The following is a 24,319-nucleotide window of genomic DNA, read 5'->3' on the forward strand; positions in this document are numbered from 1 at the left end:
CATCACGATGAAAATACAATGATCTATTCCATCCAAATCTTCTACGTCGCCTATCCTCATCATGTTGCCTATCATCATCCCGATCCAAATACAATGATCTATTCCCTCCAAATCTTCTACGTCGCCTATCCTCATCATGTTGCCTATCATCATCCCGATCCAAATACAATGATCTATTCCCTCCAAATCTTCTACGTCGCCTATCCTCATCATATTGCCTATCATGTATTTCCTCTTCTTCACTCCGCCTATACCTCTCACGTAGAGGCTTAAACTCCTTCTCCCATATTTTATCCAACCCTTCTAACATTGTTTGAAATTGACGATCGTCAACCATTATACCTGCAAGAAAAGGTTAGTATAAAACAATAAAAGATAAGTTTCCTCACCACGAATCCTCACTGATCACTCCAATGGAAATTCACTCGTTTCTCTTTTTTTTCACTACAAAATACTCACCGGTCACTCCAAAGAAATAATAATGCTCGCACTCAAGTGTTTTCACTCAAATTTGATAGTTCTCTCTAAGATGTGCTCAAACTTTGTACTAACAAGATTCAACTTGTGGACACTTGCAACTGTCTCACTTGAACTGCACAAAACAAAGAACGATAGAATAACACAGATTTGAAAACATAACAAAGGATAACAAAGATCTGATAACAGAAAACGAAGGAATAACACAGATCTGATAACAGAACGAAATTTATGTTTTTCTTTTCTTATATAGAAAGATTTGACAATAGAAACGAAAGGATAACACAGATCTGAGAACAGAACGGATTTTAAACAGATCTGAAAATAGAAACAAAAGGATAACACAGATCTGATAACAGAACGGATATTTATGTTTTTTTTATCTTTAGACAGATCTGAAAATAACAACAACAACAATAACTTACTTGAATTCAATGAGCCAAAGCTCTGATACCAAATGATTGGAAACCTCGTACGAATGAGAAGCAAACACGATTATCGAAATCGCACCCTCGACTCAATAACAAACAAGGATCGATTTGTTGTCCCGATCTTTTGAAACAAGTAACGGTTTGTGATATTCACCTCTAAGCGATTAACACTTAGCAACAAACATCAACGATAAGAACAACTGAATTTCAAACGAACCTTCAAAGATCTTGTTTTGACAATCCGTACGAAAAACAATCGACAAACGCCACAAAGATGAAAATCTTTGATAAGTTTGATTTGGTTTTCTTCTTGTGAAGAATAAAGCTAAAAGCTTTGAAAATTGAGAGAACCTCAAGTTTTTCTTATATCATTCAATAATGTTTCGTTCATATTCCTTACAATGCATTATATAGACAATAAAATACAAGAAAAGTTGTGTGAAAAGGCTTAATAAAAGTAGATAACAATTTTGACACGGAAGGACGCGCGGTAGCGCATATTCTCGCGCGGTGGCGCGCGAGTTATGGCCTTTGGCAATACCCTGCGCACGGTGGCGCCGTAAGTCGCGCCATGGCGCGCGCACGGCCGCGCTGAAAGTGGCGCGGATGCGCGTCGCTTGCTGGCCTCCTGCATGCGTCTTCATTGTCTTGTGCGCGGTTGCACGAAATCCTGTGCTGGGGCGCGCATGCTGCTGCCCTCATGGCTTTTATCACTTGAATAACATTCCAAATACTTCCATTGTTGTGTCCATATTCCCCAAACCCCTATAATTTAGACACCCCATTTGTTGAACTTCCTTGGTAGTTCACCATGAATCCTTGAAGTGCTTCTTTAAACTTCTTGATGCGTCCCCTCGTTATAGGTTCTTCGGTATATTCTTTGTTGAACTCCACCACTGGCTTGAATATGCTTGATTCATCATCTTTAATCACAATCAAGCTTGAAAGTCAGCGGCAACAACGCATCTTAAATCTCCTTTCAACCATTAGCACGTAACACCCGGTCAGATTCGTATCACTGTGTTATTATCTTTCTTATTTCCATCATCGTACCTACCCCGTAAGGCTTCTCTTCTTCCCCTACCAAATCCTCTACCTCTTCCACTCCTACCCCAGTTCTCGTTTTGACTCTCCTCTTCTACTCCTAATTCATAATCATCCTCTTCTTCTTCGACTGTACCCAAACCTTTAGGTTTAGATTTATTTTCACTAGTGCTAACTTCAAGCCTATCCAACCTCTCATATAAAGGATCCAACTCGGCCCTCATCATTCTACTAAAATGCCCAAATAACGCCTCCATTTGAACCTTAGACAACCCTGGTTCGAACTTTCTCCTACTTCCCTCTCCATTTTACTTTCAGATTTTGTACCTGCAAGAAATTGTTAGTAGAAATAAAAGATGTTCCTCACCCAAATTCTCACAATCACTCCAAAGAAATAACACTCGCACTCAAATATTTTCACTCGAATGTATAGTTCTCTCAAAGATGTGATCAATCTTTATATTTGTATACCAAACTATCAAGATTCAACTCGTAACACTTGCAACTTTCTCACTTGGATTGCACAATGCCAAGAACACTAGAATAACACAGATTTGAAAACAGAACAAATGAGTACACAGATCTGAAAACAGAAACGAAGGAATAACATTGATCTGATAACATAATGAAATTTATATTTTTCTTTTCTTAGATATATATTTTTTTATATATAGAAAGATTTGACAAAAGAAATGAAAGGATACCACAGATCTGATAACATAACAAAATTTTAGACAGATCTGAAAATTAAGAACAAGATACTTACTTGAATTTCACTGAGCCAAAGTTCTGATACCAAATGATACGAAACCTCGTACGAATGAAAAGCAAGCACGAATTCGAAATCGCACCCTCGGTTCAATAACAAACAAGGATCGATTATGTTGTCCCGATCTTTTGAAACAAGTAACGATTTTTGATATTCACCTCTAAGCGATTAAAACTTAGCAATAAATATCAACGATAAAACAAATGAACCTTCAAAGATCTTGTTTTGACAATCCGAGCGAAAAACAATCGACAAACGCCACAAAGATGCAATCTTTGATAAGTTTGATTTTGTTATGAACCAAAGCTAAAATAGCCTTGAATATTGAGAGAAAATCTCCAATAATGTTTAAACTTCTTAATCATCACGTTTTTGGTTGATACAATGCATATAAATACAATAAAATAATAAAAAGTAGTGCAAAAAGTCATAAAGAAAGTTGTCTAGCAAGTTTGACACGGCAGTGAAGACCGCGGGTGCGCTGATGTTCCGACCGCGGGTGCGGTGCAGCTTCGGGAAAATCGAGTATCATGGACCGCGGGTGCGATCCCTTTATTAGCGCGGGTGCGCTGGTCCTTCGGCCATTGGACCGCGGGTGCGGTCCCTGTTTTAGCGCGGGTGCGCTGGACCTTCGGCAATTGCACTTGAATAACATTCCAAAAACCTCCAATATTATTCCCATGATTCCCAACCTCCTCTAATTTAGTCACCTAATTTGTAGATCCTCCTTGGTAGTTCATCATGAGTCCTTGAAGTGCTTCTTTAAACTTCTTGGTACGTCCCCTCGTTTTAGGTCCTTCGGGCAACTCCAACAACTCCCATGCTTTCTTTGGTGCTTGATCAACCACGTTTACATCAGCATACACCTGGAAAATTGGGCTTGGGCTTTTGATCATCCTTCATGCATAATATTACATATCATACACCATCAATTAATTATCACAATAATTAATTGATCCAATATTATATATCTTGATCCAATCACTAACCGCCACGATTATAAACTAAATTAGCAAAGTATACAAACACCTTTGTCTACTTTCTAATTAATTTATTTATAACCGAATTTCTTGTAAATCACCATTTACTATAAATAATTAAAGTCTAACTTAAATTATTTATTTCATGAGAAAATATTTGCAACTTTTGTAAATTTAAACTTAAGGGCCCAAAAAATCATTTTTCACCAAAAACATTTTGGCCCATTTAAATTTCACAAATATGTTAGCCATCTAATGGCCCAACAACATCAAGGCCCATGACACTTTGATAATCCAAAACACTTTTGAAAACCCTATTCGTCATTGCCGTCGCCGGATTCCAGCCAAATTACAATTTTTTTTTTAATTTTTAAAGGAGGGTTTCGTGCAGCCCCTCGGGCAGCCCGAGCTGCCCGAAAATCTCCTTTGTCTTGGCCTTGATTTTGTTGCAAAAATACATCTCATGCGGTTAGAAATTGACCTCAATATAATATTATGTATATGCTACACAAAATAGTATCCTTAGCTCTGATACCACTTGAAAGAGGATCAATTAAGGTGTTCAAATGCGCAACAGAAGTTTCAAAATAATTTTCTAGCATGAAAATTTCGAACACCCTAAACCTATAATGTGTAGCAAATAAGAAAAACACGAAATATGTCATACATAGGATGTTTTAAGAAAATATACCTATCAATCTTAAAAGATTGATGTTGGCTCCAACTTAGTTGATATACAACTAAGCTCTTGATGGCAAGACAATCTTCAAGCTTCCAAGAGCACACCTTGCTCAATATCAAGCCCACCACCAACTAGCTAGAACCACCTTACACTTGCACTAGAAAATGTAAGGTATTTTTCTTTGAGAAGTATATTGTTTCCTCAACAATTGAAGAACAAAAATGGAGGAGAATCCCTTGCAAATTTCGGCCAACATGTGTTGTAGGAGAGAGGGAGGAGTATTTTCTTGGTTGTAGAAAAAATTAAAGCAAAAAGGTGCATGTGCATGCCATGCAATTAACTAAAAAGATGTCTCCCCAACCCTTCACCTTCCAAGCATGCATTTTTCTTGGTCTTGTAACAATTACAAGGCCCATGGACTTTTATTTAAATTGTCTCGAACACATTTGAGACCATTTAACCTTTACTTGATATTACTCAAGTCCACTAGTTTAATAATTGTTTCTAATTGGGCTCTACAAGGCCCAATGTTATTTAATTAATCCAATACTTGAATTAATTTTATTATTTGGACACTACTAGGTCCACTAGTGTTTAATTAATTCAACACTTGAATTAATTTAATTTAGTCCATAATAATGTTTATGAAAATCACAATTTTCAAATACATTATTTGTTTGGCCAACTTTCAATTTAGGAACACTTCCTCAAATTAAAAGTTACATTCTCCTTGAAGAAGTCATACTTCTATTTTTCCTTACGCTTATAAACTCCTTTATAAGCCGTTCAACACATTGAACTATTTTACTTCTCAACGGGATCTAGAAAGCTAGTATTTGTGTTGCCCTCAATGGTTCATTGATACAACTAGCCGTGGGTTCACATCTCCATGTGATTCTGACTAAACATGTCCTTATATGAGCATACCCCAATTGTTCCATTCTTACTTATCAACTCCTTGATAATAAAAACGTCAGAACTCAAGTCTGACAGTACACAACCAATCATGTTAATCGCCTAGCAGCATCGCTTACATGATTCCCTAGGTATCAAATAATAGTGTCTGCAAGAACCATTCAGTTATGGTTAGCGTACAGTACGGTCCCTTCAACTCATATATCCCGACCGATTCGACAACCATTGGTATATCGAGAGTTGTCAATGAATCGATACTATGTGTCCTGTCGTAGTTGCATCGATGGTGTAATCTATGAAACTCCTTTCATAATTACCACCATACTCTGATCAGAGATTTCAAACTACAAACACATGAGATCACACAGGATATCCATACCCGAAGGTAAGCGGTGAATCCCCGACTACAATGCATCGACTCCTATATGTTTCGACAGAACACCCAACCTTGCCACTTGATGACCCCTAAAGAGTCGGTAAACAAGTCAAAGTGCAATGCTAGCACATAGAGTCTCAATGTTGTCCCGGGTCATAAGGACTAATGGTGTACAACCAAAAACTAGGACGTTTCCACTCGATAAGTGAGAACCACTTGAAAAGTCCCTTATGGAGGGTTGTTCAGTGCACTCTACCAGGAGTACCTATCTGCATTCTCGGACATCACAATGTCCCCTACCAATGAAACTTGGTACTCACTTCGCAAATACTAGTCTCAAACTCGAGCGGCCTATATCCTTCATAGCGGCGGCTGAATCGACTAGGAACTGTTTAGAATATACAGTATTACAAATATGAGTTTCATGATACTCATCATATGAGCATCTCATATTTTTTCTACTATTTGTATATTCAAGGGCTTTATCTATGAAACTAGCATGGGTATACAGATAAAGAAGTGCCAAAACAATAATTTGAAATATTATTAAAATAAAGATTGTTTATACATAGAATTTCATTGTGAACACTAGGCCAACACTTGGCTCGACGGGCATATACTCTAACAATCTCCCACTTGCACTAGAGCCAACTACCCATATGCTTCAAACCCATCGATTCGCGATGCTTCTCGAATAATGGTCCAGGTAAAGGCTTAGTTAGCGGATCAGCAACATTATCTGCGGAGCCGAATTCGTCAATCGAGACTTCTCCTCTTTCCACGATCTCTCGGAGGATGTGGTACTTTCTCAATACATGTTTGGACTTCTGATGAGACCTTGGCTCCTTTGCTTGAGCAATGGCTCCCGTGTTGTCACAAAACACCGGGACAGGAGCAACTCCATTAGGAATGACGCCCAACTCTTGGACGAAATTCCTTATCCAAACAGCCTCCTTTGCTGCAGCTGATGCAGCAATGTTTTCTGCCTCAGTGGTGGAATCCGCTGTACTGTCTTGCTTGGAACTCTTCCAAGAGACAGCAGCACCATTGAGCATGAATTTGAATCAAGAGGTTGACTTCGAGTCATCGATATCGCTTTAGAAGCTAGAGTCGGTATAGCCTTCCAATTTCAGTTCTCCACCCCCCATAGACCAAGAACAACTTATTGGTCCTTCTGAAATACTTGAGGATGTCTTTCACTGCTTTCCAATGTGGAAGACCAGGGTTCGATTGATATCTACTCACTACACTTAGTGCGAAAGCCACGTCACGACGTGTAGATATCATCCCATACATGATGCTACCAATCGCAGATGCATATGGAATGCGTGTCATCGCCTCTATCTCTGCATCAGTCTTGGGAGACATAGACTTGGATAGGGACACGCCATGACACATTGGTAGATGTCCTCTCTTGGACTCATCCATCGAGAACATCTTCACGATGGTATCAATGTATGTGGACTGGGTGAGACCAAGCAATCTTCTAGATCTATCTTTATAGATCTGTATTCCCAATACAAAAGATTCTTCACCCAAGTCCTACATCGAGAACTTACTCGCTAACCATATCTTGGTTGATTGCAACATTCCTACATCATTCCCAATGAGTAGAATGTCATCAAAATAAAGCACCAGGAATGTCATAGCACTCCCACTGACCTTCTTATACACGCATGGTTCCTCAGGATTCTTAGTAAAACCAAACTGTTTGATTGTACTATCGAATCTAAGGTTCCAACTCCTAGATGTCTGCTTTATACCATAAATAGATCTTTGAAGTTTGCATACCATATGCTCACTTCCGACAGATGTAAACCCTTCAGGTTGAGACATGTAAATATCTTCCTTAATATCCCCATTAAGAAAGGCTGTCTTGACATCCATCTGCCATATCTCATAGTCATACCATGCAGCTATGGCTAGCAATATCCTTATCGACTTGAACATTGCAACTGGAGAAAAGGTTTCCTCAAAGTCAACTCCTTGTCTTTGTGTATATCCCATTGCTACCAATTGCGCCTTTGTAAGGCCTGAGAATTATTAGTCTTCATTGATGCGATATTCAAAGATATGAGAATGCATGACATGTAATGAGAAGCAATAAATGAGATGGGAGAAGGAGAGACATGAAAAATTAGAATTTTGAATGAAGGGCAGACCGCACCCGCGGTCCAAGAAAGAGTTCACCCGTGGTTGATGGACAGAGAGTTTGGAATTATTTACAGAAATGACACCGCACCCGCGGTTCAAATGTAACCGCACCCACGTTGATGTCACCGCACCAGCGGTCTTATATGTAGCGCACCCGCGGTCGTCGATTTTGGAAAATGAATAGACTGCCGAAGCTTGAGCGCACCTGCGGTCTAGAAGGAGCGCACCCGCGGTGCTGCATGCGAGAAAGCCACCCTTGTTTCTTATGAAGACATATGGCATATATATAAATAGAAATGTGCTGAGTCTTCACTTTCACCACTTCCATCAGCTGAGAACGAGAGAGAGTGGGGAGAAGCTTCAATTCCTTATGTTTTAAGGTTATGATTTTGAAAGAATTACACATCCAAACTTAAATCCGAGACGAGATTCGTGTTCCTCTTGACAAGGGCTTCAAAAAGGGTATACTTTATATATCTTTTCAGCATGTTTTGAAATATACATGTTGGAGCAATGCTCATATACTTGTGATTATATGTTATTGAGATTATAGATGTCGTAGAATCGTAAACAGATCGATTATCGGATATCGTATGCGATTTGTATGAAATTCCAACTTGTATGTGTATGAGGAGGTACCGAAGAAGATTGTTGTTTGTCTGGTTTAGCATTTGACACCGATAGTAGACTGCTGAGACTTGCTTCGATTCAAGTTGAGCCAGACTTGATTATGAGGATTAAAGAGGCACAAAGAACTGATCAGAATGTGCAGAAGTCGATTCAGATGGTCAGATCAGGACATCAGTCTGAATATCAGGTACATGATTTTGTTCTGTATGTGAATAACCGTCTTGTAGTGCAAGATGTTTCAGACTTGAAACAACAGATTATGTCAGAAGCGCACTGTAGTCGGTTTAGTATTCATCCTGGAGGCCGTAAGATGTACAACGATCTGAAGACACAATTCTGGTGGAAACAGATGAAATCAGATATTTCAGAATTTGTGTCTAAGTGCTTAAATTGCCAACAGGTGAAGGCTGAAAGAAAGAAGCCCGGAGGTTTACTTCAGAGCCTATCTATTCCAGAATGGAAATGGGATCACATTTCCATGGATTTCATGACGAAGTTACCTCAATCATCCCGGGGCTGTGACGCGATTTGGGTCATTATTGACAGATTGACCAAATCGGCTTGTTTTATTCCATACAGAATGTAACGCCCCAAAAATTTTAAAGTCCACGCGAACCACATGCATGCAAATTATTAAATTCTCCAGTATTTTAATTAATTGTTTTAATTGCATTAATTAACTATGTTGTGCATATTTGCATGTTTAAAATATATTTTTCTACATTATTGCATTAAAATATATTTTTTAAAGGTTATTCGAGTTGCGATCGAGGAACGGAGACCGAGGGCTGAAAAATAGAAAATGTTTTTATTGGATAATTGTTTTTAATTATTTAAAATATGGGTGATGTTTTTTATTATTTTTGAAAATAAGGGGTTTTGAGGTGAATTTATACGCCGGGACGTAATTTTTATCGGTGTTAGATTTTCAACAAAAATGCAAACGTTTTGGCAACCCGGCTAATAAATTCACAAACTTATTTAAGCAAAATTATTTTAAATATTTTAATTAATTACTAATGGGCTAAGTAGGCTTAATTAAGTCGTTAATGGGCCTAAACTAGCAGTTAGAATTTAATTAGGATTCTAAGCGTTATTTAAAAGCTAAAACCTACCCCAACCCATCATTGTCACGGCCACACACCCACAAACAAATCAAACTCTCCCCTTACAAAATTCTTCACGGCACACACACAATTTTCAAAAGGAATTTTCGAAGGTTGCAAAGAAAAATTCAAGCCAATGATCTTCGGGTCATCGTTCTTCAATCGTCAACGAATAATCGTGCGTTAAATACGCAAAGGCACGCCATATTCTTTCTTTCAAACATCTATCACACCATAATATTTTATTTAATTGAATTAGCATGAAAAACAAGTGCATCATGAAACAATTTTCGTTTTTGTGGCATATGTCAATTTTAAAGCTTGTATTTTCATCCAAAATCATGTTTAATATGATATAAAGGGGCTGCCATGATTAGGATAGGGTTGAGGGTTGATTTTACATGTTTTAGAGAGTCCCAATTTACCCCAATAGGCTGCAAACGTGAATAAGGACAAGCTGGATGCCATCGGGTAGCATGGGGTTTGAGGGTTATGGACTTGGATGCTTGGCTTGGCTTTGGTTGGGACCAGGGCTTGGCTAGGGTCCTTGAAGGGTCGGGGGCAGGGTCCTAGCCATGCTAGGACCCGAGTTATGAGGGCTGGGAGGAGTCCTAGCAAGCTAGGACTCCACCCGAGAGCTTTAGGGAGAGTAGCGCAGGTTGAAGAAGTGGTGCAGGGAGAGATGGCTCGGCCAGGGGGTTTGGCCTGGGCTAGGCTGGGTCCTTAGGGTCCCACGAGAGTGCTCTAGGGTCTGGAGAGGGGCTGGGGCGGCTCGGGTTTCTGCTGGCTCGAGAGGAACGTGAGAAGCAAGGGAGCACCATAAACACACGTAAGTTGCTGTCATGTAGTCCAGTGGTTCGCAGCTCGGGTTCTAGGGGCTGGATTGGTCTGGGTCGAGTCTGGGCGTGGTCCAGGGTTGGTGAGGGTCCTAGGTGATCGTTGGTTAGGTGGATAGAGGAGTCCTAGTTGGCTAGGAGTCTTGGTAAGGTGGTAAGTGTCACGCACAAAACATGCAGATTTTGGGTTCAGTTTCAGGAAGGTTTTTGAGCGGGCCAAAGCTGGTTTTTCTGGCTGGGCTTACACAGTAGGGTCCCTAGATGGGTTGGCTAGGTTTTGGTTCAAGTTGGCTCGGGCGTGGCTCGGGTAAATTAGGAGATGGCTCGGTGTGTTCGTCGAAGGGTCAAAAACGAGATTTTAAAGACAAAAATTGAATCCATGGGTCCATGGGGGTGGCTCATGACTTGGAAGGGTAGAATAAATCTTAAAAATGCTATGTTTAAAATTTGGGATCAAAATAATGAGTTTTGGATTTATTCGTGATTTAATCGCCACATGAAACGCTAATTAAATAACTAATTGAAACACCTAGTTTTATGCCTTATAAAATTATGAAAAATTAGGGTTAAGCTTAAATAATTATTAGAAGTCTAAGTTTTTAATTTGGAAATTTTATATTAAGGTTTGGTTTAATTCGAGATTAAAACGTATTAATACGTCTTATTTAAAGATTAAATTAAAAGTCCTCGATTTAAGCTAAATAAAAATATGAAAAAATTCTTGTAGGCTTAAATAATTATTTGGGACATGCTAGAGTCATGAAATCAAGATAAAAGTCAAAACCAAGGAATTTTACATCTAGGGGTAAAACGGTCTTTTTACACCTAGAAATTAGTAAACGTCATGGCAGTGCCCTAAATGCTATTTTTATGAAAATGTGATTATTTTTAAATGTTTATGAATTGTTCATGATTAAATGATGATTTTTAAATGTCTAAGGGATTTTTATGATTTAAGAAGACATTTAAAATACATGTTGCGTGCTTGGTTTCAAAAATGAAAAACGTAATGATATTCATGATTTTTCTAAAGTGATGTGAGTGAAAAATGTTGAAGGATGTGAAATAATTGTGACTAATTCGTTAATGTTGGCGACGTCGTGAGGGTTATGGTCCCAGTGGGAGCCCGACGACCGTGTTTCCATCATTGCGAATATGTGGTAACGGATATGTGGTAACGGTTTTGTGGTAACGGAAGAATGGGAATATCGTGAGGGGAAAAGGCCCCAGAGGGAGCCCATTTATGGGAAAAGGCCCCAGAGGGAGCCCCGACGATCGTATTTCTATTCGAATCATGATAGGCCAGGGCCCAGTTGACCGGTGAGAGTGTTGCTGGGGTCCCCCGCCGCCCAGTACTGTGGTTTTATGTAGATGGATCCATCGACCCTCATGAGCATGATCAGAAAAGTCACAATTAACGATCTGAATTCAACAAAAGAAAAGAGAAAAAGAAAAGGAAAATGTTCATGATCATGTTAAAGGTTTTATGTCATGTCATATTGAGGAAAAAGGAAAAAGTTAAGTTTTATGATTGCATGTCATGAAAAAGTATTTTAGGAAAATGTTTATGTTTAAAGTTTTATGCATCATGAAAATGTTTACGAAAATGTTTATGTTTATGCATCTTCATGAAAACGATATTTTAAGTACAAGTATTTTTCACCGTTATATGTTGATTGTACTACGTATTACTCGTTATAAAGATTATGGTGTGTTGAGTCTTTAGACTCACTAGGTGTGATGGATGCAGGTGAGTTTGACGGAGGACTTGACGGGTGATTTGACTGGACTGAAGGCGCACACAACCCGAGGACCAGCGCTTCTACTTTTTCCGCATTATGACTTTTGACTCATGCTTTATGATTTTATTTAAAGATTTTTAAGTTTATTAATTTATGCATTTGAGAGATTTTTGAGAGGTTTAGTATGGGCTATTCTTTTCAAATTATTGTTTTTTAGGTTTGGTAAAATATGCGACGATTTCATTTGATCACTATTGCACTTGGTTTTTAAAATGCTAGTTGGTTAATGTTTAATTTTAAAGGGTAAAATATTTTATAAAAATATTTTCATGTGAGAAAGGTACATGGCCGAAAATTGAGTGTTTTAAAAAAAAAATTTCTAGTACTTTTAAAGCAATAAAAAGGGCAGGACGTTTCACAGAATGACATACAGACACGATCAGATGGACGAGATCTATATCAGAGAAGTAGTCAGATTGCATGGTGTGCCAAAGTCTATCGTATCAGATCGTTATCCACGATTCACTTCACACTTTTGGCACAGTTTGCAGCAAGCCTTAGGTACGACATTGCACCTGAGTACTGCCTATCATCCCCAGACAGATGGACAGTCAGAGCGAACTATCCAGACTTTAGAGGACATGTTGAGAGCTGTAGTGCTAGATTTCGGCACTAGTTGGCAAGATTCACTACCGTTGTGTGAATTCTCGTACAACAACGACTATCAAACGAGCATAGAGATGGCTCCGTTTGAAGCATTATATGGCAAGAAGTGCAGATCTCCTCTATAATGGGATGATATATCTGAGGTACTAGAACTTGGGCCTGATATGATCCGTGAGACGACAGAGAAAGTAAAGATAATTCAGAAGAGGATGAAAACGGCACAGGATAGGCAAGCGAAGTATGCCAATATCAGACGTAGACCGTTAGTATTTGAACAAGGAGACAGAGTGTTTTTGAAGATTTCTCCTTTCAGAGGCATTGTCAGATTTGGCAAACACGGGAAGTTGTCTCCTAGATACATCGTTCCTTATGAGATACTTGAAAAGATTGGCGATCGAGCCTATCGACTAGTTCTTCCTCCTTCTCTATCCGGAATACATGACGTATTTCATGTATCAATGCTGCGTAGATATATGCCTGATGCTTCTCATGTCATTCCGCCTGACGAAGCCGAGCTTGATCAGACGTTAAGTTATGTTGAGCAACCGATACAGATTCTTGATCGGAAAGAAAAGCAGCTCAGGAAGAAGACTATTCCGCTAGTGAAAGTCCAGTGGAGTCGTCATGGAATCAAGGAAGCGACTTGAGAGACAGAAGCAGATATGAGACAGAGATATCCCGAGTTGTTTACATGATGTGAGTATTTATTCAGCTTTTAATTATATTGTTTTTCATTTATGACATGATTGATGACTTGCGATTTCGAGGACGAAATCATTTCTTAGAGGTGGAGAAATGTAAGGCCTGAGAATTATTAGTCTTCATTGATGCAATATTCAAAGATATGAGAATGCATGACATGTAATGAGAAGCAATAAATGAGATGGAGGAAGGAGAGACATGAAAAATTAGAATTTTGAATGAAGGGCAGACCGCACCCGCGGTCCAAGAAAGAGTGCACCCGCGGTTGATGGACAGAGAGTTGGGAATTATTTACAGAAATGACACCGCACCCGCGGTTCAAACTTAACCGCACCCTCGTTGATGTCACCGCACCAGCGGTCTTATATGTAGCGCACCCGCGGTCGTCGATTTTGGAAAATGAATAGACTGCCGAAGCTTGAGCGCACCTGCGGTCTAGAAGGAGCGCACCCGCGGTGCTGCATGCGGCAAAGCCACCCTTGTTTCTTATGAAGACACATGGCATATATATAAATAGAAATGTGCTGAGTCTTCACTTTCACAACTTCCATCAGCTGAGAACGAGAGAGAGTGGGGAGAAGCTTCAATTCCTTATGTTTTAAGGTTATGATTTTGAAAGAATTACACATCCAAACTTAAATCCGAGACGAGATTCGTGTTCCTCTTGACAAGGGCTTCAAAAAGGGTATACTTTCTATATCTTTTCAGCATGTTTTAAAATATACATGTTGGAGCAATTCTGATATACTTGTGATTATATGTTCTTGAGATTATTGATGTCGTAGAATCGTAAACAGATCGATTATCGGATATCGTATGCGATTTGTATGAAATTCCAGCTTGTATGTGTATGAGGAGGTACCGATTTTGATATGATGGGGTATATATTGTGATGATTATGAGTTGAGACTTGTGAATTGTTGATATATGTGAGAGTTGGATTGACCGGTATTGAGAATTACGTCGTTATGCCGTCAAATAGTACCAAGGTCAAGTATTGAATTGGATGTGTTGATTGAGATTAGAGATTGATACAATGTGTGTCAACATTGCCATTTCAGATTGATATTGACAGATTCGACATCGAGACTTCGATTACGACAGATTGTTCGACGAAAGGTATAACTCATGTGACTTTGGGGAGATACAACTCAAATGAGATTCAATTTAAGTTTTCCAACAAAATCACATACTAGAATAGTTGTTTATCTTTCGATATGATTATTATTTGTTTATAGATTTATATTCAAATCTTTTGATTCGATTATGCATTTATAGATTTATATTCATGCATCTAAGATAGGAGAGTCATTGGCAGATTTGCCAAACTTCTAGACGTTCGGTGTATCAACGCATAGGAGCAGACTTCCTCCGATTGTAGATATTCGATACAGACCTGACCGTAGTCTAGGAATAAGACGTACCGTCACCTCGATTGAGAGGGTAGGTGACAGACAGCGACGTCTTATTCATACCGGGATCCCTAGAGTTAGAGTTGAGTCGAGTCAAGACATGATTTGAATTGCATGTTTATATAGATTGGTTTCATAGACTATGGAACCCATTGTTATTGCTTGCATTCATGATTTATGATTATGTATCAGCATGCATACATGTTTTATACTGGGATTTGTTCTCACCGGAGTTTCCGAATGTTGTTATGTCTGTATGTGTGCATAACAACAGGTGGGGCAGGATCAGGGTCGCGACAGAGATGAGAGATGGACATAGCGTGGTGATCACGGGCGTAGAAGATGAACTAGTAGTTGTACTTTTGACATGTACTGTACTTAAATACTGGTTTGTAGAATATGGACAAAACTAGACATGTATATTATGTTTGTTGTAATGAAATAAATATAGAACTATCTTTTGCTTAAGTTATAAACATGTGATTTAATGTTAAAAGCAAAATTTTGACCCGTATATTTTAACAATGATCCAATTAATCCCGAAAAGAACTGAGTTAGAGCCCGGGTCCCCACAGCCTTGAAGGTCAATACCTTCCCATCCGCCCCAAGTTTTCTCTTTTAAATCCATTTACACCCTATGGGAACAATTCCCTCAGGTGAATCCACGAGATTCCACGCTTGGTTCGAATGCATGGAATTCATCTCAGATTCCAATGCTTCAAGCCACTTGGATGAATCGGCATCAAATAATGCTTCCTTGAAGGTCCTTGGATCACATGCATGGTTAGGCTCAACATGGCCCTCTTCAAGAAGCAGACTGTGAAGGGCCTAAAACTCCTTTCTTGAAAATTTGCGGAAAATTAAAAATTTTACTTTTTAAAAGAACTTAAATGGCCTCATTCATAAAATCACTGGGGAATCAAGTTCAATGTTTAAAATAATAGCAGCGGAAGAAAATAAAGTTTTGCCAACAATAACAATTTAAAAATTATCCAACGACTGATAAAAATTGTTTGCGGAATAAAATAACAACTGCTGCACTGAGGTCCTCGGGTGCCACTACTGCCGACCCAAGCTGGCTCACTGGTCCCCGCCCTCGGCCCTGGCCTCATCAGTACCTACAACAATCAAGTCTAGTGAGCCTAAAGACTCAGCATGCATATATCACAGGTAACGAGTAAAAATCTGAATTAAAAATATGCATGAGTTAACATATCCTATCCTGAGGCATACTGAAAATAATCTGTACTGAGCAATTATAATACGTGCATAATTGAACTGGAAATCACTGTAAAAATATTTGCTCCTTGGAGCCTGTACTGAAATAACTGATAAAATTTTCTGTTGAGATTATGTTTTACGCCTGTGGCCACTGCACTAAGCTGAACTGATCGGTAACTGGCTACCGGGGAGGCTGAAACAAAACTTAGCTGGCCGGTCACTGGCGACCGGGTGGTACCATACTGAACTGATCGGTCACTGGCGACCGTATAAAATAACACTCCCACATAGTGAATGAACCACAAGCCATATCGCATAAATCTCAAAAATAATCATTTTCTATTTAATGCACGTAAAATAATTAACTGGCGTAATGAAAATTCCTGTAATTTTACCAACTGGATTGGATTGGATCGTTCCCAGGCTCGCTGCAACCTAACTGTGCCATGAAAAATATGCAATAGCTTAAACTTGACCAACTACGCAATTTACGTTCAAAAGATGCGACTATGACGCCTAATGACTTCGCATTTAACCATGACTCCGAGCCAACTTGAACCGACACTGAACCGACGTATAGTCATGATTAAAATACGCTGAAAAATCATAAAATAATGCTCCTAAAATGATAGGGTCGAAATCTAGGTGGAATGGAGGCCAAAACACGAAACGCTCCTTCGAGAGTCAATTTGGCACATTGCACCGTAAATTCTCGTACGACCTCAAAAATGATCCAAATGACGAACGGTCAAAAACATGACCTTCCTAACTCAATGAGGCACTGTCCAGTTCAAGGCCATGGGCTAAAAGCCAACCAAGAACTCGAACGAGCCTCTGAACCAACACAGCAACTTGCTGTAATTTCCAGCAGCTGCGTAACTACAAGACTTGCGTTGGTTTCGAGACTATCGGCCATTAGGGGAGTGAACCACGGACCAGAGACTCTTACCAACATCCCAAGGAATGATTTGAACCATGGCTAAGGGCCCTAGGCCAGCCACAATCCGCATCACACCAAAACTCAACCGAAGGGTCCAACCGAAAGCAACGTGCATGCGTGTGTAGTGTTTATGCTATGGTCGATGTCTTGCGTCATTCCAGTGGCCATTTGATTGACCATGGCACGATCTAGACATCTAGGAGCATGATATGAACCGTGGCTAAGGGCCATAGGCCAACCAAGATCCACACCAAGCAAACACAAACCGAAACCAAAAGCTGTCCAACCGAAGTAGCCGAAGGGGTATAGGGGCTGTTGTGATGTTTTTATTAAAAACCGATGAACCATGGACCAAGCCACCAAAAGGGAAACTTAGTCACGTCTTAGACTTGCTAGGGAAGTGATCCAACCATGGCTATAGGCCCTTGGGGCAGCCAAGATCAGATCCCTCCTCCATGACAAGAAACTGAATTTTCGAACAACATTTTCTGCACCTATGGGGACTTGCTGTCATTCTGAATTTCCAGCAAGCATGGGGCTGGTTTGAATGGACCAACATGGTCCTAATGCATCCTACTACATGTATACAAGCCGCCTTGGGAGCCTGGAGTCGATCCAATACCTGAAACTCACAAACCAAAAGAAATCGTGAAGCTTGCCAAGGAAATCGAAAATTCTGCATGTGTGGTTTCAAAATATTTTGACATGGATCTCGATTTTTACTTGAATAAACATGATCATGTACTGAAAAATAAATGATAATATGACTTGATTGAGGTTTGAAAGAAATCTAGACATGCCTGGTTTCGTTTTGAAAGAAAACGAACGAAACAACGACGACGCGGCCCGGAGGAGGTGGAGCGCTTCTCTTGTTCTTTCTAGTTCTCGATTTTTCTCCCTTTCTCCCTAGCTGTTATTCACGTTTTTTCTACTGAAAATGGGTCTGATTTCGGTGGGGAGGGAGTGTGATGGAGTGGTTATGAGGGGTGAGGAGGATGGTGCAAGATATAAGGATCATATCAAGACCAAGTCTTCATGCATTTGAATTTTAAATTTTGAATTGATATCAAATGAGTTGGTGGATGCTTCTAGGAGGTAGTGGCCGAAATTTTGCTTATTTTCTAGTCTAGGATATGTCCATTAATTAATTAAATTGTGCTCCCAAAAATCCTAGAATTATCCTACTAATTACATGCAAAGAATTGGTCAAAGTTGATGAGTTGGAAAATGAATCTTCTAGCACTAAGGGTGGCCGAAAAATGCATAATAAAATAAAGGGGAATGTTGATTATCTAGTCAACTAATAATCCTTGAAAGCCTTACTAATCCTTTAAATAATTTAGTGAGCTAACCCCTTAATTAAATAACTTAAATGAGTTCATTTCTTAATCACCTCAAATAATTAAATTAAATCCTCAAACCTCCCTTTCTAATTTAAATGAACTTGGTTGCTAGCTAAATTAACTTCTGGAAATATTTCTCGAATCTTAAATTCTATCTCAAAACTCCAACTCCGGTCCGGCCTCACTGAAAATACTGAAATGCTAAAAATCAATCTACTGAACTGAAATAATAAAATAATTAACTTCAAACAAATGCATTTAAAATAATCATGCAATGAAGTCAATTAAATTTAAAAATCTAGAATTATGCATGGCTTATACGTCTACTGATTTACGGGTTCTACACAGACCATACCTCATAGGTGGTCTCGAGACTCTCTCGGATCTTCTAGGAGCTTGTATCTCCTCTCTTGGCTCTTCGGGTGTGGGTTCTATAATTGTGGGTGTCTCTCGAACCTCTTCGAGTTCTATCATCCCCCCTTTTCTATCCAATAGAAATTTCTTTTCCAAAAATGTTGCATTCCCAGAAACAAACACCTTTGTTTCTTGGGGATGATAGACATAATGTCCAACAGAATTCTTTGGATATCCCACAAAGTAACATAAAATGGATCGACTATCCAATTTATCTCCCACTACCTGCTTCACATAAGCAGGGCACCCCCATATTCTAAGATAAGAATACTTGGGAGGCTTACCCATCCATATCTCATATGGTGTCTTATCAACTGCCTTTGAATGGACATTGTTCAACAACAGTGCCGCTGTCTCAAGCGCATATCCTCAAAAAGATGGCGGCAACTCCGTGAACCCCATCATAGACCGAACCATGTCCATCAAAGTCCGGTTACGACGCTCCGAAACACCATTCAACTGCGGTGTAGCGGGCGGAGTCCACTGCGAGAGAATCCCATTCTCCCTAAGATACTCTTGGAACTCGGCACTCAAGTACTCACCACCTCGATCAGATCGAAGTGTCTTGATGCTTCGTCCCAACTGTTTCTTTACTTCACTTCTTAATTCTTTGAACCTTTCAAAGGCTTCAGACTTGTATTTCATCAAATACACATACCCGTACCTCGAAAAGTCATCGGTAAAGGTGATGAAGTAAGCATGTCCATGCTTAGTGGTGATGCTAAGCGGACCGCACACATCGGTATGGAACAAATCCAATAATCCTTTGGCTCGCTCCACTTGGCCCTTAAAGGGAATTTCGGTCATCTTTCCTTTTAGGCAGGATTCACAAGTCGTGAGAGCATTTATATCATACATATCAAACATGCCTACTCCCACTAACTTGTTCATCCTTCTTAGGAAAATATGTCCTAATCGAGCATGCCACAATTGTGCTGAATTTAGAGTATCTTGTTTTTGCTTGTTTGTTGTTGTTATTGCTTGGACATTGTTTAGTGGAATATCTTTCAATTTTAAGGTGTAGAGATCGTTTTCAAGTTCTCCAGTACCAATTAAACATTCATTCTTGTAAATGTTGCAAACAACTTTGCTAAATAAACAAGAAAATCCATCTTTATCAAACATAGAAATGGAAATAATGTTTTTCACCAAATCTGATACAAACAAAACATCTCTCAAAATCAACTTAAAATCATTGTTCAACAATAAGTAAACATCTCCTACGGCCTTGGCAGCAACTCTTGCTCCATTGCCCATCCTCAAGAAGGTCTCACCTTCCCTAAGCCTTCTACTTCTTCCCATCACCTGCAAATCATTACAGAGATGTGAGCCACAGCCGGTATCCAATACCCAAGAAGTATAGTTAATTGAAATGTTTATTTTAATATAGAACATACAGTTTCCAGAACTCTTCTGGGCAAGATACTCCATGCAATTACGCCTCCAATGTACAGGCTTCTTGCAGTGATGACAAATATCAGCAGTCTTGTCAGCCTTCACTGGTATGGCTGCCACAGCGGGAATCGGAGTCTGCCTCTTCAAGGGCACGTTCTTCTTGGGACGTTGGAAAGAACGCTTCTTTCCCTTCCCACGTGGATCGGTCTTCGTACCAGATGAATAACCCACATAAAGAACCGGCTTCTCTTTCTTGATGGTGGACTAAAAGGTCACAAGCATGTTCACCAACTCCTCAAGGGTCGGCTCCATCTTGTTCATATTGAAATTCACCACAAAAGGATCAAATGAGCTATGCAGTGACAAAAGCAACACGTCGGTGGTCAACTCCAAAGGCAACACCAGATCCATGCCAACGAGCTTGTCCACGAGCCCAATCATCTTCATGCCATGCTCATGTACCGAGGCCCCATCTCGCATGCGCAAAGTGATCAGCTCCTTGACGGTAGAATGCCTAGGAGGCCGCGTCTGCTCACCAAAGAGCTCCTTGAGATGCAAATGAATGTCAGCAGCACTCTTCGCATCCTCAAAACGCCTCTGCAGCTCATCGTTCATAGAAGCCTGCATATAACACCTGGCTTTCAAGTCATGGTCAAACCATTCCTTGTAAGTCTGCAATTCCTCAGGAGTGCAGTCAGTCGGAGCCTCAACAGGGGGCGACTCAGTCAGTGTATATGCTATCCTTTCCGAATTCAAGCCGATCTTTAGGTTTCTTAGCCAAATCAGGTAATTAGGTCCGGTTTAAACGTGTTTTTCGAGTATAGCAGATAACGGATTGCGAATCGAAAACATTGTCAAATTTGTACTGAAAAGTAAAACAGATAAATGTTAATGACTATTTTAAAATATTTAATAAGATATAAAGTATGTACTTTTACTTTATAAATGTTTACTCCCACTGTTTTGACATCTTTCACTACCCTCTAGTGAAAACGGGAAACTCTTTTACTCAGTAGGTACGCAAGGTCCAATTAGCGAATTATGATCCCGAATAATATCAGCCAATCACAATTCCTAAAAGGTAGTTTCCAATTGCATCACCATGCAACTCTCTACGTAAACTTTTGTCTCACGTTTGATTAGGACCCAATAATATGACGTCGTTCATCTTTACGTGTCAAGCCTTACCCATCGATGTTGAACCTTAATGGACGGTCGCCATGAGTTCCCTCGATAATATGAGCCGAAATCATGGGAGTTCCACGTAGTTCACATCTCCATGTCAATGGATGTCACAGCTTTCCGGCACCCAGGGCCCGGGCCCCCCCCCCCCCCCCCCCAATAATATGAGCTGAGCACCGAGCACGTGTAGCGTTCATCATGCACCCATTGTCGATGGAAGACATGAAAATTATAAAAAAATTTATAATTCCCCTTTTTGGGCTTGATATTAATTTTGAATCTTATTCAAAATGAGTGTTTTTAATTTTGAAAGGTCTCATCATTAATTTTAATAAAAAAACTCGCCATGTTTGATCGTATGTTTGCCGGATTCATGTAACTTTGTTATTATCTTAATAATAACGCACATACTCATTATTTATAACATATCATGCATATATTATAAACAGTAAACAAAATAAAGATGATCAATCGCCCCAATACTAATGGCCCGTGTGAGCTAAGCACGGGCCTAGGTCCAATCCTAGGGAAATGCAAGGGATGCAAATGCAACTATTACATAAGCTTCCAATATTTACATATCTTCGATCTTCATAATCATCAAGGCCACCATCTTCCAATCTTGATCTTCCACTATTCTAATATTTACAAATAAATATCCATGGTAAATAGGGATACATCTCATGGGGTGGGAACGAGCCATAAACCAAGCTCACTTTAAATTTGATAATTATTACAATCATTCAACACAAAATATCCTAGCATACACCTAGCAAATTGGGCTTGGGCTTTTGATCATCCTTCATGCATAATATCACATATCATACACCATCAATTAATTATCACAATAATTAATTGATCCAATATTATATATCTTGATCCAATCGCTAACCGCCACGATTATAAACTAAATTAACAAAGTATACAAACACATTTGTCTACCTTCCAATTAATTTATTTATAACCGAATTTATTGTAAATCACCATTTACTATAAATAATTAAAGTCCAACTTAAATTATTTATTTCATGAGAAAATATTTGCAACTTTTGTAAATTTAAACTTAAGGGCCCAAAAAATCATTTTTCACCAAAAATATTTTGGCCCATTTAAATTTCACAAATATGTTAGCCATCTAATGGCCCAACAACATCAAGGCCCATGACACTTTGATAATCCAAAACACTTTTGAAAACCCTAGTCGTCATTGCCGTCGCCGGGTTCCGGCCAATTTACAAATTTTTTTTTTATTTTTAAAGCAGGGGTTCGGGCAGCCGAGGGGCTGCCCTTGCTGCCCGAAATGGGCAGCCCCTCGGGCAGCCCGAGCTGCCCGAAATGAGCAGCAACATGCTGCAAGAAAATCCCCTTTCTCTTGGCCTTGATTTTGTTGCAAAAATACATCTCATGCTGTTAGAAATCGACCTCAATATAATATTATTTATATGCTACACAAAATAGTATCCTTAGCTCTGATACCACTTCAAAGAGGATCAATTAAGGTGTTCAAATGCGCAACGGAAGTTTCAAAATAATTTTCTAGCATGAAAATTTCGAACACCCTAAGCCTATAATGTGTAGCAAATACGAAAAAAACACGAAATATGTCATACATAGGGTGTTTTAAGAAAATATACCTATCAATCTTAAAAGATTGATGTTGGCTCCAACTTAGTTGATATACAACTAAGCTCTTGATGGCAAGACAATCTTCAAGCTTCCAAGAGCACACCTTGCTCAATATCAAGCCCACCACCAACTAGCTAGAACCACCTTACACTTGCACTAGAAAATGTAAGGTATTTTTCTTTGAGAAGTATATTGTTTCCTCAATAATTGAAGAACAAAAATGGAGGAGAATCCCTTGCAAATTTCGGCCAACATGTGTTGTAGGAGAGAGAGGAGTATTTTCTTGGTTGTAGAAAAAATTAAAGCAAAAAGGTGCATGTGCATGCCATGCAATTAACTAAAAAGATATCTCCAACCCTTCACCTTCCAAGTATGCATTTTACTTGGGCTTGTAACAATTATAAAGCCCATGGACTTTTATTTAAATTATCTCGAACACATTTGGGACCATTTAACCTTTACTTGATATTACTCAAGTCCACTAGTTTAATAATTGTTTCGAATTGGGCTCTACAAGGCCCAATGTTATTTAATTAATCCAACACTTGAATTAATTTAATTATTTGGACTCTACTAGGTCCACTAGTGTTTAATTAATTCAACACTTGAATTAATTAATTTAGTCCATAATAATGTTTATGAAAATCACAATTTTCAAATACATTATTTGTTTGGTCAACTTTTAATTTAGGAACACTTCCTCAAATTAAAAGTTACATTCTCCTTAAAGAAGTTATACTTCTATTTTTCCTTACGCTTATAAACTCCTTTATAAGCCGTTCAACACATTGAACTATTTTACTTCTCAACGGGATCTAGAAAGCTAGTATTTGTGTGGCCCTCAATGGTTCATTGATACAACTAGCCGTGGGTTTCACATCTCCATGTGATTCTGACTAAACATGTCCTTATATGAGCATACCCCAATTGCTCCATTCTTACTTATAAACTCCTTGATAATAAAAACGTCAGAACTCAAGTCTGATAGTACACAACCAATCATGTTAAACGCCTAGCAGCATCGCTTACATGATTCCCTAGGTATCAAATGATAGTGCCTGCAAGAACCATTCAATTATGGTTAGCGTACAGTACGGTCCCTTCAACTCATGTATCCCGACCGATTCGACAACCATTGGTATATCGAGAGTTGTCAAAGAATCGATACTATGTGTCATGTCGTAGTTGCATCGATGGTATAATCTATGAAACTCCTTTCATAATTACCACCATACTCTGATCAGAGATTTCAAACTACATACACATGAGATCACAT

Source organism: Primulina tabacum, chromosome 7 (assembly GCF_025594145.1).
Source record: "Primulina tabacum isolate GXHZ01 chromosome 7, ASM2559414v2, whole genome shotgun sequence".
NCBI classification, from domain to species: domain Eukaryota; kingdom Viridiplantae; phylum Streptophyta; class Magnoliopsida; order Lamiales; family Gesneriaceae; genus Primulina; species Primulina tabacum.